Below are 16434 nucleotides of genomic sequence, written 5' to 3' on the forward strand. Positions count from 1 at the left end.
CCTGCCGCCTCCTCCCAGGTGTGGGCTGGCTGCAGACTGCCCTCTCTCAGCTCCCTGGTCAATGCACTTCGAATTCATCTGCCAGCTTCCCTCTTGTTCTTTCCCAAAAAAGGTACAAAAAGTCTTTTCCTATCCTACCCCTCTGGCCCTCAAGTTTGACATCTGTAAAACAAGGATGTTAAGAAAGCCTGGCCTCCTGGCACCAACTCCTGGAATAAGAAGTGGGCATACACCCCATGCCACCCACCTGCAAAAAACACAGTGACACAGGCCACTAGTCCAACATGCTGTCTGGGACCCTGCCACCTCCTCCTTCACCTCAGTTTCTCATTCTACTAATTAATGAATTTTTCCAATCCCTTAGGAACAACTTCCTTCCTTCACTGCTTGACAGATGTGACCTGCAGCCTTGCAGGTGTACACAGCAGCTTCCTCCAAGACCCTGCAGCTGGTTCCCCCTGCCCCATCTCTCCAATTATCAGCCAGGCTCCTGGGATTCATGCCTGCATGCAGAGGTCCTCGGTGGGGAGCAGAGAGGGGGCACATCTCAGTTTCCCACTCATTGGAGAGGGCTGAAATACTTGCCTTGCCTCCATCACAGGTGGTTATGAAAACTGAATGGGCTGCATGGGTGAAAGTGCCTGCTGTCTTCTCACTGGAGTACCGATCCAACATAAAGGGTGGACAGTGTCTGGTGAGACAGCAGGGGCTGGACGGACCACGTGACCTTGAAGCTCTCCCACTTCTAAGAGAAAAACCTATGAATGTCAGATCTCCTTGTCCGAAAATTATGTAAGGAAAACTAGCTGACGAATTCATGGCCAAATCTTTTTATTCTTTCTGAAACAGAGTGTTGCTCTGTCACCCAAGCTAGAGTGCAGTGGCACGATCTCAACTCACTACAACCTCCATCCCCCAGACTCAAGTGATCTCCCACCTCAGCCTCCCGAGTAGCTGGGCTAATTTTCTGTATATTAAAAATGGGTCTCACCATGTTGCCCATGCTGGTAATGAACTCCTGGGCTCAAGAGATCCACCTACAGTGGCCTCCCAAAGTGCTGGGATTACAGGCATGAGCCACCACACCCAGCCTGGGTCTTTTTATTCTTGTCCACTGGAGACAGTATGAATTCACACCCTTCCACTTATGATCTTGCCACCCTGGGATAGTCACTTAACCGTTCTAAGCCTCAGTTTCCAACCTAGAGGAAGCTACATCACAGGTGATTACGAGGCTCAAATGGGTGGTGTGGGTGACTGTGCCCATTCTCTCCTCTCTAAAGTACCAACCAAATGTAAAGAATTATGTATTTGTATTTCAGATATAATATTAAGATATTTATAATTCTCTTTGTGTAGTGCTTTGAGTCACTCCTTAATAGCAGTCTCAGGAGATTTGGTAATTGGCAGCAGAAGGTCAGGAACTTCCAACCTTTCCAAAGGCATTTCTCACTCTCCATCTTCATGTCTTATATTCTAGACTTGTGGCCCACACGGTGGCCACTGCACACTTGAAATGTGGCTGGTGCTAACAGATATGCTAGAAGTAAAAAGTATACACCACATCTTAAGCACTTGTTATAAAAAAATGTAAAGTATCTCATCAATAATTTCTATATTGATTACATGTTCAAATGATAACATTTTGGAAATATAGTTACGTTAAATAAAATCTAAACAAACAAGTTAATTAAAAAACAAATTTTGGCCAGGCACGGTGGCTCACGCCTGTAATCCCAGCACTTTGGGAGGCCGAGGTTGGCGAATCACAAGGTCAAGAGGTCGACACCACCCTGGCCAACATGCTGAAACCCCGTCTCTACTAAAAATACAAAAATTAGCTGGGTGCGGTGGCGCACGCCTGTAGTCCCAGCTACTCAGGAGGCTGAGGCAGGAGAATCCCTTGAACCCGGGAGGCAGAGGTTGCAGTGAGCCGAGATTGCGCCACTGCACTCCAGCCTGGCAACAAAGCGAGACTCCGTCTCAAAAAAAAAAATTTTTTTTTACCTATTTCTTTCTTTTAACTTAATTTCCAATGTGGCTTCTAGAAAATCTCAACGTACACATAGCTCACGTTATAATGTTACATTTCTTTCTTCCTTTCTTTTTTTCTTTGAGACGGAGTCTTGCTCCGTCACTCAGGCTGGAGTTGCAGTGGCGCAATCTTGGCTCAACCTCCGCAACCTCTGCCTCCCGGGTTCAAACGATTCTCCTGCCTCCCAAGTAGCTGGGATTACAGACATGAGCCACCAAGCCTGGCTAATTTTTTTATTTTTAGTAGAAACAGGGTTTCACCATGTTGGCCAGGCTGGTCTTGAACTTCTGACCTCAGGTGATCCACCTGCCTTTGCCTCCCAAAGGGCTGGGATTACAGGCATGAGCCACTGTGCCCGGGGTTTTTTTTTTTTTTTTTTTAAACAGGATCTTCCTCTGTCCCCCATGCTGGAGTGCAGTGGTGCAATCACAGCTTATTGCAGCCTCTGCCTCCTAGGCTCAAGTGATCCTCCCACCTCAGCCTCCTGAATAGCTGGGACTACCAGTAAGCATGAGCATACTCATCTAATTTGTGTATTTTTTGGTAGACACAGGGTCTCACCATGTTGTCCAGGCTCATCTCCATCTCATGGGCTCAAGCAATCCACCTGCCTTGGCCTCCCAAAGTGCTGGGATTACAGGCGTGAGCCACTGTGCCCAGCTGCTCGTGTTCTATTTCTATAGGGCGCCACAGCTCGAAGCAACATCCATGCCTCTGTGCAAGACTTTCTTCATGCCATTCCTTGTTCTGCAACGGGCCAGGCCTTCCCTTTTCTCTGAACCCCATCTTAAGAAGCTGTTTCTTCCATAAGACTTTCTTGGGCCTTCTAGCTGGAGAACTTCATTTCTCCAAATTTGCAAACCACATTACTAGCCCCTCTCACATGGCACTTAGGTCATATTATATGATTGTTATTTATGTTCTTCATTCTCTTCTCTCCCCACGAAACTGCAGGTTCCTTCAGAACAAGGTCTGTGCCTCCCTAACCTTTGCTAACACCCTCAGCACCTAGTATGTACACAGGAGATGCCAACATGTTTGTTAACTGGATAAGTAAGTGAATGAAGAAAAAAAAGGGCTGATGAAAAGAAACTGATACAGATACTCCTCCAGAAAAAGAGGCTGAGACTATCAGAGAAAAGCAATTAGCTAGTACCCCTTGTTAACCAGCCAAACTCTAGTCCAAAGAACCCTGAGAAAATTTCTGGACAACTTGGTTCTTCAGAATTGAGGAAGTAACACCAAAACATTAATCCCTTCAGATGAGAATAAGACTTATTCCTTCCCCAAAGTGACCATTCTCTACTCACATGTTGAGAGGGCAGGGGGCAAGTACTTAATAAACATATGGAAAAAGTTACTCAGCTCAGCTTGCTGAATTTTAGTTGGTCCAATGGAAATGCTAATTTTTTGAGTCTCTGTTAAAAAAAAAAAAAGTGTCTAAATGTCCTTGGAAGTAAGAGACATATAAAAAATTAGCAATAAGTGGCCAGGCACAGTGGCTTACACCTGTAATCCCAGCATTTTGGGAGGCCGAGACCAGCGGATTGCTTGAGGTCAGAAGTTCAAGGCCAGCCTGGCCAACATGGTGAAACACCATCTCTACTAAAAACACAAAAAATTAGCCGGGCGTGGTGGCGCATGCTTGCAATCCCAGCTACTAGGGAGGCTGGGGCAGGAGAATCGCTTGAACCGGAAGGCGGAGGTTGCAGTGACCTGAGATAGTGCCACAGCACTCCAGCCTGGGCAACAGAGCGAGACTATCTCAAAAAAAAAAAAAAAAAAAAAAAAAAAAAGCAATAAGTGAAACACGGACTGCTGCACATAATCTAGAAAACCTTGCTCTTGAAGACAGGATGTACTATGAGTGGAACCCCACCAAATTCTTGGGATAGTTCATCCAGGCGAGGGCTATTAAATGGGGGAGAGGGCCCTAAACATGGTTTCTTTCATTGCAAGGGAGAGATAAATGGTGGCGAGGAGAGAATTTCTGTTTAAAGTAGATGCAACCTTAGGAGGAAAAACAAATATCCTAGCCCAAGTCTGACATTTCATCCTTTCTGGAAACACCAGAATCTTCTCTAAAGCTCTGCATCTGGGCTCTCACTAGTCCCTGGTGCGTTCAGGCCTTTTACAAAGCTCCGGGGAAGACAAATGTAAGACACAAATTTCCCAGGAGGAAATTAAACTCAAGTGATGTGAGGCCCTTTCAGAATAAGACATTTGAATCAATTCTAACTCCTTTTCCTCCAGCAGCAACAGGCTCAAACTTTGCTAGGATGTTCTGTAACTAACAGCCATTTTGACAAAAGACACTTTAGAAACGGAGGCAAGAAAAAAGCCTTTGTAGAAGCCGGCTGCTAAACCCCCAAGTTCATACCAGCAAATCTCTCATTTTAGGAGTCTTGTTTCAGGTCAATACTGAAAACAAAGAACACACCACTAAAAGCAAAACCCATGGATTTTCCTTGGTCTCTAAGGCTTGAATCTGCCTACCCAGTGTTCAATTCAATTTTCTTGCCCTCTGGAGTCCACCAGGGATAAAGCTAGCCTAGCCTGAGGGATGCACCGATGTATCTAATCCTCTGCCCCTAGGGAGTGGGGGACACTTCTCCATTTCTTCCTGAGCCTTTGCTTCCCTTGCTATCAAAGGGCCACCTAATGGAACTTTCTAACATCCTCCATGGCCAGAGGCCAAGAAAAAGAAGCACCCTAAGATTGTTCAAGTGGTGCCCACTCTGGCCTGAATCCCCATTGGGAAAAATACCTCGAAAATGAGCATTTCTGCAGGCATGTTTGGAAAAGCAGGCAGTGAAGTACGAAGTCCAAGTGGCTCTCAATCTGGATGAACCTCATTAAAAAGCTGACACTCAGCTATGACTAAGAGTAAATGCAACAGATATTTCAAGCAGCTCGTCAATGATGCAGTTCATAACCCTCTCAGCTGGAGTCAGGCCCCAGCAGCCTCCCGGTCCCCAAAACCCCTGCACTCGGAGGGTCGGGGCAGCCCCGGAGCTTCTCCTAACCCACCGGGGGGGTAGGATATGTAAACAAGTCATTAGGGAGACAGGCCATCGGCAAAGACGGCCGGCAATAGCAGAGGCTGCTGAACCTCGGTCACCGAGAGGAAGGTGGATGACCCGGGCGTGGGGGTGATTAACCAGACCAAGGCGCGTCCCACGGGGCCCTGCTACTTCGCTTTTAAACAAGCCTCAGGGAGGAAACCGGGAGCCCGGGCCAAGGGAGGAAAATGGCCACTTTCTGCTAAACAGTCTCAAGGCTAGATAGTATTCCAAAAAAAGCGCTGGTCCGGAGGTGCAAAGGGTAGGGCACATCTGCAGAGGAAACAGTCACCTTAATTACCACGTCTAGAGAAAGTGCGATTTCATTACAGCTTCCAAAACTACCGCCCAAAGAAGGAAACCAGAGAAGTGTTTTCAATTTGAAAGAGGCTGGAAAGAAGCGGGTGGGAGACCGACTCTCCCCACCCTCCCGCAACTTTGGACCACAAGGCGCTTTGCTGCCTCAAAGACTATTACCAAACACAACTCGAAAATCCAACCCCCGCTTTCAAACCTGTAGCCGTTATTTAAACGGTAAAACGCCCCACTTTAGTTTCCGGGGGATGCGGCCCAAATCAGTCCTTAAAAACACACAGGGAGCGCCTCTGGCAGCAGCCGCCCACGCCCCCGGCCCTGCGCACCGGGCTTGCTCCGGGAGGGGCGCGTGACGCCACCGCGGGGCGGCCCAGAGGGGACCGCGGGCTCCGGGCAGGGCAGGCGCTCCCGCAGCTCCAGCTATAACACAAGGGAGAGAAAGCAACGCTTTGGTTCCAGAAACTTCCATCGTCAAGGCCAGTTCTGGCCAGACGCACAGCCAAAGAGCCCCCCTAGTCTAGCGGATGGACCGTTCGCGACTGGCACCCCCTAAAACCTTGGCCCCATCTCCCAAGATGCCTCTTTTCTGCGCAATCCAGAAAGCACCCCGACCGCCGCCATCCACCAGCGGCGGCGAATAACTTGGTGAGATCTTAAGTAACTCGGGATCCGAGGGAACTTTCTTTTCTCCCCCGAATCTCAACGCCGCATCTCCAAGTCTCCAGAAATGTTAAGGAGGGAGGTGGTCAAGACAGGCTGAAGAATCTGAGTTTTAATTTGGGGGAGGGGGAGGGGAGGAAGAGGGAAGTTAATAACGCGGCTGCGGTGTACCCGTGTGGGGTGAAACGGAACCAGATGCGGCTGCTACATCTGGAAAATGGGGGTGGGGGAGTGCTGGGGGAGAAAGGCACCGTGGTAATGTTTTTCAAACGGGCTGATAGCTTCTGGGCCCAGAACAAGAAACAGGCTTCACACCCCCCCCCCGCCCCCGCCCCACCGCCACCACCAAAAAAGTGTCTGGCTGCCTCATAGGGGGTGTGTGTTCTATATGAACCCCATCTACAAGGTCCATAAAATTCCTCTGCAAACATGGGTCGTAGCCTTACTTTTCTCCCAATCCCAGACATAACGGTAGGGGAAGCGGGGTGCAGGGTCCAGAGAAGCATACGCATCGCTGCCGAGTGAACCGCACCAGACAAAAACCCTCATCCCTTCCCCCCACCTCCAGAACCAGATTGGGACCGAACGGTCCTTCCGCCCCCGTCCCATACCTCGGCTTAAAGACAGTGGGTCGTCCTCCCGTTCCCCAAACTTCCGACCCTTTCAGAGACCGTCCAAGTCATAAGATCACTCCTTCTGGAAAGGGGAGTCGTTTTTCGCTCTCAGCTCAAGCAGATTCAGCCATTTGGTGACGACACCTCCTTAAAACCTATTCCAAGAGAAGCTAACCTAGCCCTTCACGTCCTCCGCAGTTCATCCCTCACCCCATCCGACCCCAACCCGGACCCCAGGCTTTCCCGAGGGTGGAAAAGGACTTAGGAATGTCCCGGATTTTTAGCGTTGAGCCCAAAGCTACCTGCTGAATTGGGGGTGAATCCCCAAAAGGGGACCAAAAAGAGATGGAGTGGAATGCAACACACACGTAACACACACAACGCACCCCACCTCGCCGCCCACTCCCGCCCTCCTCCCCAGTCCAGGAAACCGCGGGCCTCGCCGCCTTCGCCCCGGGCCTGTCCCTCCCGCGACTCACCGAAGAGCCGCCGCCGCCTCGCCAGCTCCCGAGCGCGAGTTGGAGGAAAAGTTGGGCGGCGGGAAGAGCGGCGGGACGAGCGCAGGGAGGGGGCGCAGGAGACGCGGGCGGAGGGAAGGGAGGAGAGACCCAAGGGGGGCGCGGATAGCCCGGGAGGGAGCTAGGAGGTGAAAGGGGCGGGCGGCGAGCGGAGGGAGGCGCCGGCCCCGGCCGGGCTGCGGCGGGCAAAGCGCGCAGCCAGGAGGCTCCGGCGCCGGGGGCCGCTCGGGACGCCAAGCCCGCCCCAGATCCGGGGGGCGCCGCGGCTCTTACCTCGCTCGGCGTGGAGGTTCCGCCTCGGGAGAGTCCGCTGTGGCTTGTGCGAGCGGGCGTGTGCCCGTGTCCCCGGCTCCGGCCCGCCGCCCCCGGGCTCTGTTCGGGTCCTGGCGGGGTCGCAAGAGCTCCGCGGCCGGCGCTCGACTCCCGGCGGCGCTCGGTGATCGGCGCCTCCAGCCCGGGCGGGAACAATGGAGCCGGAGCTGGTGCCCCGGAGGCGGGGCGGGGGGAGGGCTCCCGTCCGCCGCCCGGGGTCTCCAGACCTTGTGCCCCCCTTCTCCAGAACGCAGCGGCGGCGCCTCACTTTCCTTGCAGACCGGGCTCCATCGCCCTGCGGAGGCCCCGGCGCCGCGGCGTGCCCGACTGCAGCACGGGTACCGTGCGCCCTGCGGGGCGCCCCGAGCTCGGACCGGAGAAAAGTCCTCGGGTTCCGCGGCTTTTCAAGCAGCTGCGCGCTCGCGACCGGGGAAGGCGAGGTCGCCGCAATGCGCTACAAGGAGTCTCGGTCCCGTCCGGACGTGGCCGCCCAGCTCCCGGCACAGCCCGGGTTCCTGCGCGCGCTGCGACTGCACCGGCGTCCTGGCTCCCACTCGCTGCCGCTCGCCGCCGAGGACGCCGCGCCTGTGGCCGCAGGAGCGCTTCGAGCGCTATGCGCCAGTGAGGCGCGAGGGCTCGCCCTCTCACTCCCACCCGCGCTGGTCCCTCCTCCGCCTCCGCCCCCTGCAGCTGCCTGCTGGGCCTTGTAGTTCCCCAGCCGCGGCCCCAAAGGAGCAGGAGCGGGAGCGGGCCGAGCTGTCCGGCGCTCTGCCCTTCTCTTCCTACAGCCTGGTCTCCTTTGGCGTTTGCGCCCCTGCATCTGAGCACGTCCCAGAGGGCGCCGGAATGTCAGGCCCTAGACATAGCAGCAGTTTGCGGGGGCGGGGCAGGTGAAGAGACGCCGCAGCCTTGAGGTTGTACCTGGTAGCGTGGGCTTTGGAGTCTGTGCGCCCTGGGGAAATGATTAGCGCGCTCTAAATCTCGGTTTTCCCATCTGTAAAAGGGGGATAATAGTGCTTTTCATATAGAGTTGAGGCGTCAACGAGGGCCTGGCGCATACTTAACACTTAGTAAATACAAGCTGGTTTTATTATAAGGTCAGCCCCTCCTCAAACCCTTCCATTGGATTTCAGCTTTCCTCAGCCACATAATTTAGGTTTTGTGGTCCACCGGGAACTGGACCCTGTGAATTCTACAGCGATGTTGTTGGCTTCCAAAAGTCTCCAGCCTGCAGTGAACGTCTAGGAAGCAAAGAGTAAGCAGTGGGAGTTGAGGGGAGAGGTGTGGTTGGTTTGGAAATTAATCACAGCCCACTCAGAACACCCTCCAGTACTGTGGAACACAGGAAAGTGGCTAAAATGCTTCCCCCTGAGTCTTCCCGCGGAGTGGTATAACGTAGTGGTTCCCTAATCCAGATGGACACGGGTCCTAGGGAACATCTGAAAAATACAAGTTCATGGGCCTGCTCAGACATGAGGAATCACGCTGTCCCAGGAAGGAGCCAAGAGCCTGTATTTTTTCCAAGGCTCCTTGGGGCGTGTGATGTGAGGCCAGGCTGAGGCCACCACTGCGGTGGGAGGTAGGCAGCACTAGGTCTGAAGGATTCCTCCATTCTGTCCATCGTTTTTGAAGTTTGATGTAGGACAAATCATGCATCTGATAAAATCAAAACAGGGGTATCTGTTGATACTCCTTCACAGGATGGTCATAAGAATCAAATAAAATAATAGCTCTCAGTGGACCAAAAATATTACACAAATAGAAGTCACTATGAAAGTTAGTGGCAGGGCCTGTTCCCTTACCATCACCCACCTCAACCCCAAAACTTTTAGAAGTTTGAATACTGAATGAGATCCCCCCACCAAACTCCTCACCCAACCCACCCACGCCTCCCTGGCTAATTTAAGAAAAGAGTTGGCCGGGTGCAGTGGCTCATGCCTGTAATCCCAGCACTTTGGGAGGCCGAGGCGGGTGGATCACGAGGTCAGGAGATCGAGACTATCCTTGCCAACAAGGTGAAACCCCGTCTCTACTAAAATAAAAAAAATTAGCCAGGCATGGTGGCACTTGCCTGTAATCCCAGCTACTGGGGAGGCTGAGGCAGGGGAATCGCTTGAACCCGGGAGGCGGAGGTTGCAGTGAGCCGAGATGGCGCCACTGCACTCCAGCCTGGCAACAGAGCAAGACTCCGTCTCAAAAAAAAAAGAAAAGAAAAAATGGTCCTCGCGTTATTTTTCTAATCCACCAGTAGGTGACAGACTAGTGGCCAACAGTGTTATTCACATAGTAGACACTCATGAAATTCCTTGACTGGCCAAAGAGCAAATATTCAATAAGTATTTGTTGAACAAATGAATACATAAGCAACTAAATTACAGCTCACGCCTGTAATCCCAGCACTTTGGGTGGCCGAAGTGGGAGGATCACTTGAAGCCAGAAGTTCAAGACCAGCCTGGGAAACAAAGTGAGCCCTTGTCTCTACAAAATATTTTTAAAAATTAGCTGGAGGTGGAGGCTGAAGAAGGAGGATGGCTTGAGCCCAGGAGTTTGAGGCTGCAGTGAGCTATGATCCAGCCACTACACTCCAGCCTGGGCGACAGAGTAAGACCCTGTTTCAAAACAAAATAATACAAAACAAAAAATGAGAAACAAGAACTCATATCTTTGTTGAATAAATGAACTTCAGCCACTGTTTATAGGGTTTTCCCCTATAAGCCACCATTTAACCTTTCAGCTCCTGGTCAGGCTTGGTTTATACTCCTATATAAGCTGCCCACCCATTAGGCCTCCTGCATTTTAATTACTACTCATCACAGGCTTGTAAGAAGGCCAAACTCACACCCTACCCCTAAGAGGCCTTCCCTGCCCATCCCAGCTTTGTCACTCCCTGGACCCCCTACTCACTTGCTGACTATCCACTGAGTTGATACCATGCTTTGTTAGTGGTTTTCGTTACTCTGCTTTCTTTCTAACTGGTTTCTAAACTGCTTTAGGGCAAGGATCTTATCTAGGTGTCTGACCAATTCTACACAGGAGGTTTTCCATGTGTATTTATTGTTGATGGACTTGCTAAGCATAACCAACCTGGGTTACCAGAGGAGGAAATACAATTTGAGGGAATATGATTGGGAAGACAAGCCATGAAAAGAATCCAGTATTTAATGTTAACACTCAGCTACTATTTTTCTACTTTGCTCCATAATTCTTCTCAAACAAGTGTTGTTGTTTTTTTTTCCTGAGATGGAGTCTTGCTCTTTTTGCCCAGGCTGGAGTGCAATGGCACGATCTCAGCTCACTCAGCTCACCTCCGCCTTCTGGGCTCAAGCGATTCTCCTGCCTCAGCCTCCCGAGTAGCTGGGATTACAGACGCCTGCCACCATGCCCAGCTAATTTTTGTATTTTTAGTAGAGACAGGGTTTCACCATGTTGGCCAGGCTGGTCTTGAACTCCTGACCTCAGGTAATCTGCCCACCTTGGCTTCCCAAAGTGCTGGGATTACAGGCGTGAGCCACCACGCCTGGCCCAAAACAAGGGGTTTTAAATCAAGCCCCTTTTTCTTATGATTTAGAACCATTGTAGGAGTATCTTGAACCCCAAATAAAAGGCTAAATAATGTGTTCTTGATTTAAACAGAAAGAAAATGATCTAAATGCTTGTTTGGTGTTGAGGGACATGGGCCTGCTGCTGAAAAAATCCTCTATAGATTTATCAAGAAGCCAAAATGAAAGCAAGTGGCCAACTTGCCAGGGCTCCTTCCTCCACTTCTCAGGGAAAGAACTGATGGCAGCTGAACAGAGAAGGTGAGAAACTCAGCGAAGGCATGGGCTGTCCACACACTGCAGACATGTTTCTGAATAATTGAGAGTTGGCTGCTTTTATCCTTCCAGCCCGCCTCCCTCCCCTTCTGTCCCACTCCTCTGCTTGCCCTCTTTCTGAAATGCGGCACTCCCATTTCTGGAAGGACCCCAGGCCAGTGGAGGGAGAGTGTCCCTAGGGCAGCCCTGAGCTGCTCCAGGCAACAGGGGTCAGACAGCAGCTTTGCCTGTCTCTGTCCTGCCCGAGGCCTCCTGGCATCTTGCCTCCCCATACAGAAATGTAATCTTCCCTCTGAGATAACAAAGAGCTGGGAGGGTCAGGGAGGATTTGTCGGCCCTTCGCCCTGCCAGCTAGATGTCTAAGGGGAGACAAAGGCCCTCATGCTGGAGGGCCTGATAACCGGTTGGGGGCCTGTTGCCTCCCACATCTGTGGGAGGAGGAGACCACTGCTGAATGAAACGAAGGGAAACGGAGCTCTCCCCAAAGCCCAGCCAGCTCTCTTTGTTTGGGAACACTGTAGGAAATCCCTTCCCTGTTCCTCCAGCTACTTGTGTCCTCAGAGTTTTCCCTGGCAGAAGGGAGCTCCTCTTCCCCTCTACCCACATTCCTTCTGCCCCTGGTGTGTCTGGGTTCTGTTATTTTAGGGCTCAGCTGTGCCTACCAGGAATGATCACCCCACTACCCTGGGTTGATACTGCAGAATTAACAACTCTTTGTTATGGAACAGGTCAGGTAAAGTAAGCACCATTGACATGGGGCAAGGTTGTAGAACTTCCAGCCCAGACTTCAAGAGTCCCCAGGATGTGGTGAGAGCTGACAGAGTCTCCACTCCGAGAGCTGGTTGCAGAAGGGGATTCAGGAGGAGGGAACTGTCTGGGTTTTTCCCTACAAAGTGGATCGTTCACAGGTCCTGGGAGCAGGTGGGCAGCCAAGCCTTTTGCCCCAGGCCCCTGGAGTTAGGGAGCAGCAGTCAGTCACCATCTGGCCACCATTTGGTGACCCCTGTCTGTTCCCAGAGCAGCTTCAGCATGTCAGGGAAGGGAGGGTCTTGTTTGGCTTGGTGTTTTTGTAAATAACATTCACTCTCTTCTGCCAATTTGGAGTGAGAAAGGGAGCGAGCTGTGTGGCAGCTCAGCTCTGTCTGGCCTGAATGCCACATCTATTCACGGAGCTTGGGGGTGTCAGGGAGCACTTCTTGTGTGTCAGGCGCCGTGCCGGGCACAGTGGATCCGAAGATGAAAGAGATGAGGGCACAGCCCGGGGGACCTCACTTGTCTTGTGGGGGAGACCAAACATGACACGTGGCACCCGGGGGCATCTGCAGGGGGCTGTGGATGGAGAGATCAGGAAGGAAGATGACTCAGGGGAAGCGATGCCTGAATCTTGAAAGATGACAACGTGAAAATCCACAAACTCCTCTGGGATAGCTGAGGAAAGCAAGCCTGGAGAGTTCGTGTTGAGGGGTGGGGGTGGGGGGTAGACAGTTGGTAGTCACTGAAGCATCGAATTATTTTGCTCTGAAGGGATGAACTTCGTCTCTGGGGTCAAACAGTTTTGAGCATGGGTCCTGATTCTGCCACTTATTGCTAGCTGTGTGATCTTGGGCAAGCTAGTTAGCTCCACTGCATTTGCTCAATGGTGAAATGAAGATAACAATGGTAACTGTTCTTCTCAGGACTGTTGAAAGGATTAAATGAGAAAATGTGTGTAATGCACTTGGCAAAGTGCCCAGAACATTGTAAATGCTCAATAAATGGTAGTCATTGTTGTTATTATTATTTTTTAGCCCAGGAACTTTCCTTTGTTGGAAGACACCTTCTGGAGCCGGCATATCTTTGTGGCTTTTTTTTTTTTTTTTTTTTTTAAGATAGGGTTCCTCACTCCCCCAGGCTGGAGTGCAGTGGCAGGATCTTGACTTACTGCAGCCTCGACCTCCTGGGCTCAAGCAATCCTCCCACTTCAGCTTCCCAAGTAGCTGGGACTACAGGCATGCACCACCATGCCCCGTTGGTTTTTGTATTTTTTTGTGGAGGTGATAGTCTCCTTATGTTGCTCAGGATGGTCTTGAACTCCTGGGCTCAAGCTATTCACTCGCCTCAGCCTCCCAAAGTGCAGGGATTACAGGTGTGAGCCACCGCACCCAGCCTTCTTTGTGGCTTTACTGTGTATTTACCATCTCTAGCCCCACTTCCACCCAGGATTCTCTGTTCCCCAACGGCAGCTGCAGAAAAGGATATATTTTTCACCCTCATCTCCCTCTTCCTTGGTGTACCCCAAGATAAACAGCCCTTTTTGCTATGGATTTTACTGTGAAATAAGAGAAAAACAACAAGAACACATATGGGGAAGCTAAGGGGCCCTATTAAACCTCAGGGAATCCTTCCAGCTATGGTCGCTGGTCTAGGATTCTGACTCCCTTCAGAACACTAACTGCAAACGAGCTGGTCTTTTGTCCTCTGTGTTTCTTCAGGGTTCTCCAAAGGCTCTCCTCTTTCTGACACAGACTTGTAAACTCTCTCCCAGTTAAAGCCACTCATCCAAGGGCTAGGGTCTGGAGAGGTGACAGAGGACGCAGTGGCAGAACAGTGAAAAATTTGCATTTCTGAGGACCCCCCTCCATGCCCAAGAGTGAAGGACCCAGTTCCTTAGGCTTTGCCCTGCCTAGGGACAAAGATCAAAGTTTCAGGTTAGACTGAGATACTTGAGGATTCAACTTTGAAGTGGATTCCATACAAGGATATGCTAATAAAGTTGCAGCTGACTTCTCCTGGGTTGTTAAGAACCTTTGGCAATATTGGGCTGGGTAGGGGCAGAGAGGAAGAGAATTTAAAAATAGACGGTGTTCTCCCATTCAGATTAAATTTCCTGGTAACTGAATTTTATTATTCTGTCAAAACAAAACAAAATAGTTAACCAAATTTTTAACGGTGGTTTTCTTTGGGAATGTGATTGTAAGAGGCTTATACTTCGGTTTGGTTTTGTTTTTTTGAGCCAGGCTCTATTTTTTTGAGCCACCTCTCTCTGTTGCCTAGGCTGGAGTGAAGTGATGTGATCACAGCTCACTGGAGCCTTGAACTCCTGGGCTCAAGTGATCCTCCTGCCCCAGCCTCCCAAGTAACTGGGACTACAGGTCCATGCCACTATGGCTGGCCAATTTTTAAATTTTTAATTTTTTTTTGACAGAGTCTAGTTACGTTGCCCAGGCTGGTCTTGAACTCCTGGGGTCAAGTGATTTTCCCACCTTGGCCTCCCAAAGTTCTAGGATTACAGGTATGAGCCACTGTGCCTGGCCCATTTTTTATTTACCTTTACATTGTTTGACTTTTTTGAGAGGAGTTTTTTTTATAGGCCTATCCATGTGGTTGAGGAGGTTGTGTCCTGGGCTGGAATCCTGTGTGCTGCTGTCTGGCTGCCTCTGCCCAGAGGAAGTGGCCTTCCTCCAACGTGCTCCAAGGCACCCTGGCCCTGATCTCGTACTAGTTTTCTAATCAGCAAAATATAATAGTAATAATAGTAATAATAATAATAGTGATTTTTTTTTTGGGGCGGAGTTTCGCTCTTGTTGCCCAATCTGGGGTGCAATGGCGCCGTCTCAGCTCACCGCAACCTCTGCCTTCCGGGTTCAAGTGATTCTCCTGCCTCAGCCTCCAGAGTAGCTGAGATTACAGGCGCACACCACCACGCCCGTCTAACTTTTTGTATTTTCAGTAGAAACGGGGGTGGCGCCTGCCTGTAATCCCGGCTACTCGGGAGGCTGAGGCAGGAGAATCACTTGAATCCAGGAGGTGGAGGTTGCAGCGAGCCGACATCGCACCATTGCACTCCAGCCTGGGTGACAAGAGTGAGACTCCTTCTCAAAAATAGAAAAGAAAAGAAAAGCCTTCTTAGTCATCCAAAGAGAAAGAGGGACAACATGAAAGCTGATCTGATATCTCAGATGACTAAAGAATGGTTTGGGTTCTGGAAGGGCTGGAGATGCCTCTGACTGCCTGTCTTCACCGAAACCTGGTTTCCTCCATGCCACTGAGTGCAGAGAGCTTTCAGGGCACCTTTTTGAGGCCTGTCTAGCCCAGGAGAAGCCAGGCATACCCTGACAGTGCCCTACAGCCAATATAGGGTTTTGGTTAGCAGATGAAGGGGGTCTGTAGGTATCTCTTTGCTGAGTCAGCTGGGGTGGATTTCTCAGGCCTATCTAGAAAGTAATCTGCATAAGTGTTAAGTCCCCTTAGTTCTTCCAGGATGTTTCTTGCTAAGGCTAGTTAGAGGCCAATTATTTGCTGTGCTGTTCCTAACACCGTTTGTCTGGTTCTGATAGGTTTCCAAACATGTGAGCTTATTTTCTGAGAAATATACAGATGGACCTTGTTTGATGGTGCTTTGCTTTTTTTTTTTTTTTTTTTTTTTTTTTGAGACGGAGTCTTGCTCTGTCACCCAGGCTGGAGTGCAGTGGCGCGATCTTGGCTCTGCAATCTCCACCTCCCAGATTCAAGCAGTTCTTCTGCCTCAGCCTCCCGAGTAGCTGGGACTACAGGTGCGTGCCACCATGCCTGGCTAATTTTTTTTTTTATTTTGTATTTTTAGTAGAGACGGGATTTCGCCATATTGGCCAGACTGGTCTCAAACTCCTGACCTCGTGATCCACCCGCCTTGGCCTCCCAAAGTGCTGGGATTACAGGTGTGAGGCACCATGTCCGGCTGGTGCTTTGCTTTATCGTACTTTCCAGATAGTGCGATTTTTAAGCATGGAAGGTTTGTGGCAACCCTGCATTGAGCAAGGCCATTGGCACCATTTTTCCAGCTGAGTGTGCTCACTTCATGTCTTTGGGTCATGTTTTGGTAATTTTTGCAAAATTTCACACTTTCTCATTATTATTATATCTGTCATGGTGATCTATGATCAGTGATCTTTTCATTATTGTCATTGTTTTGGGGCACCATGAATCATACCCATATAACACAGTGAACTGAATCGATAAATATGTGTTGCAGCTGCTCTACTGACTGGCTGTCCCCCACCCCTCCCTTTCCTTGGGCCTGCCTATTCCTTGAGATACCACAATATTGCAATTAGGTCAATTAATAATCCTACAATGGCTTCTAAG

General features: G+C 50.5%; 1 protein-coding gene across 15 annotated transcripts in view; it reads right to left on the reverse strand.

Moving 5' to 3' along the window:
• The window catches only part of FGFR1 (fibroblast growth factor receptor 1), a 55186-nt gene extending 47576 nt beyond the window's left edge, over positions 1 to 7610 (reverse strand). For 3 of the 15 annotated variants that reach the window (XM_063668643.1, XM_054498633.2, XM_063668637.1), the window contains exon 1: positions 7478 to 7610. The gene's annotated coding sequence lies outside the window, so the exon portion shown is untranslated. Of the gene's footprint in view, positions 1 to 6683; positions 6842 to 7165; positions 7360 to 7477 lie in introns of those variants that run through there. The other 12 variants (XM_063668642.1, XM_063668641.1, XM_063668639.1 and 9 more) reach the window with 6 other exon arrangements.
• Between the last annotated feature and the right edge of the window lie 8824 nt (positions 7611 to 16434).

The sequence above is a fragment of the Pongo pygmaeus genome, chromosome 7 (genome assembly GCF_028885625.2).
Source record: "Pongo pygmaeus isolate AG05252 chromosome 7, NHGRI_mPonPyg2-v2.0_pri, whole genome shotgun sequence".
In the NCBI taxonomy this organism is placed as follows: Eukaryota; Metazoa; Chordata; class Mammalia; order Primates; family Hominidae; genus Pongo; species Pongo pygmaeus.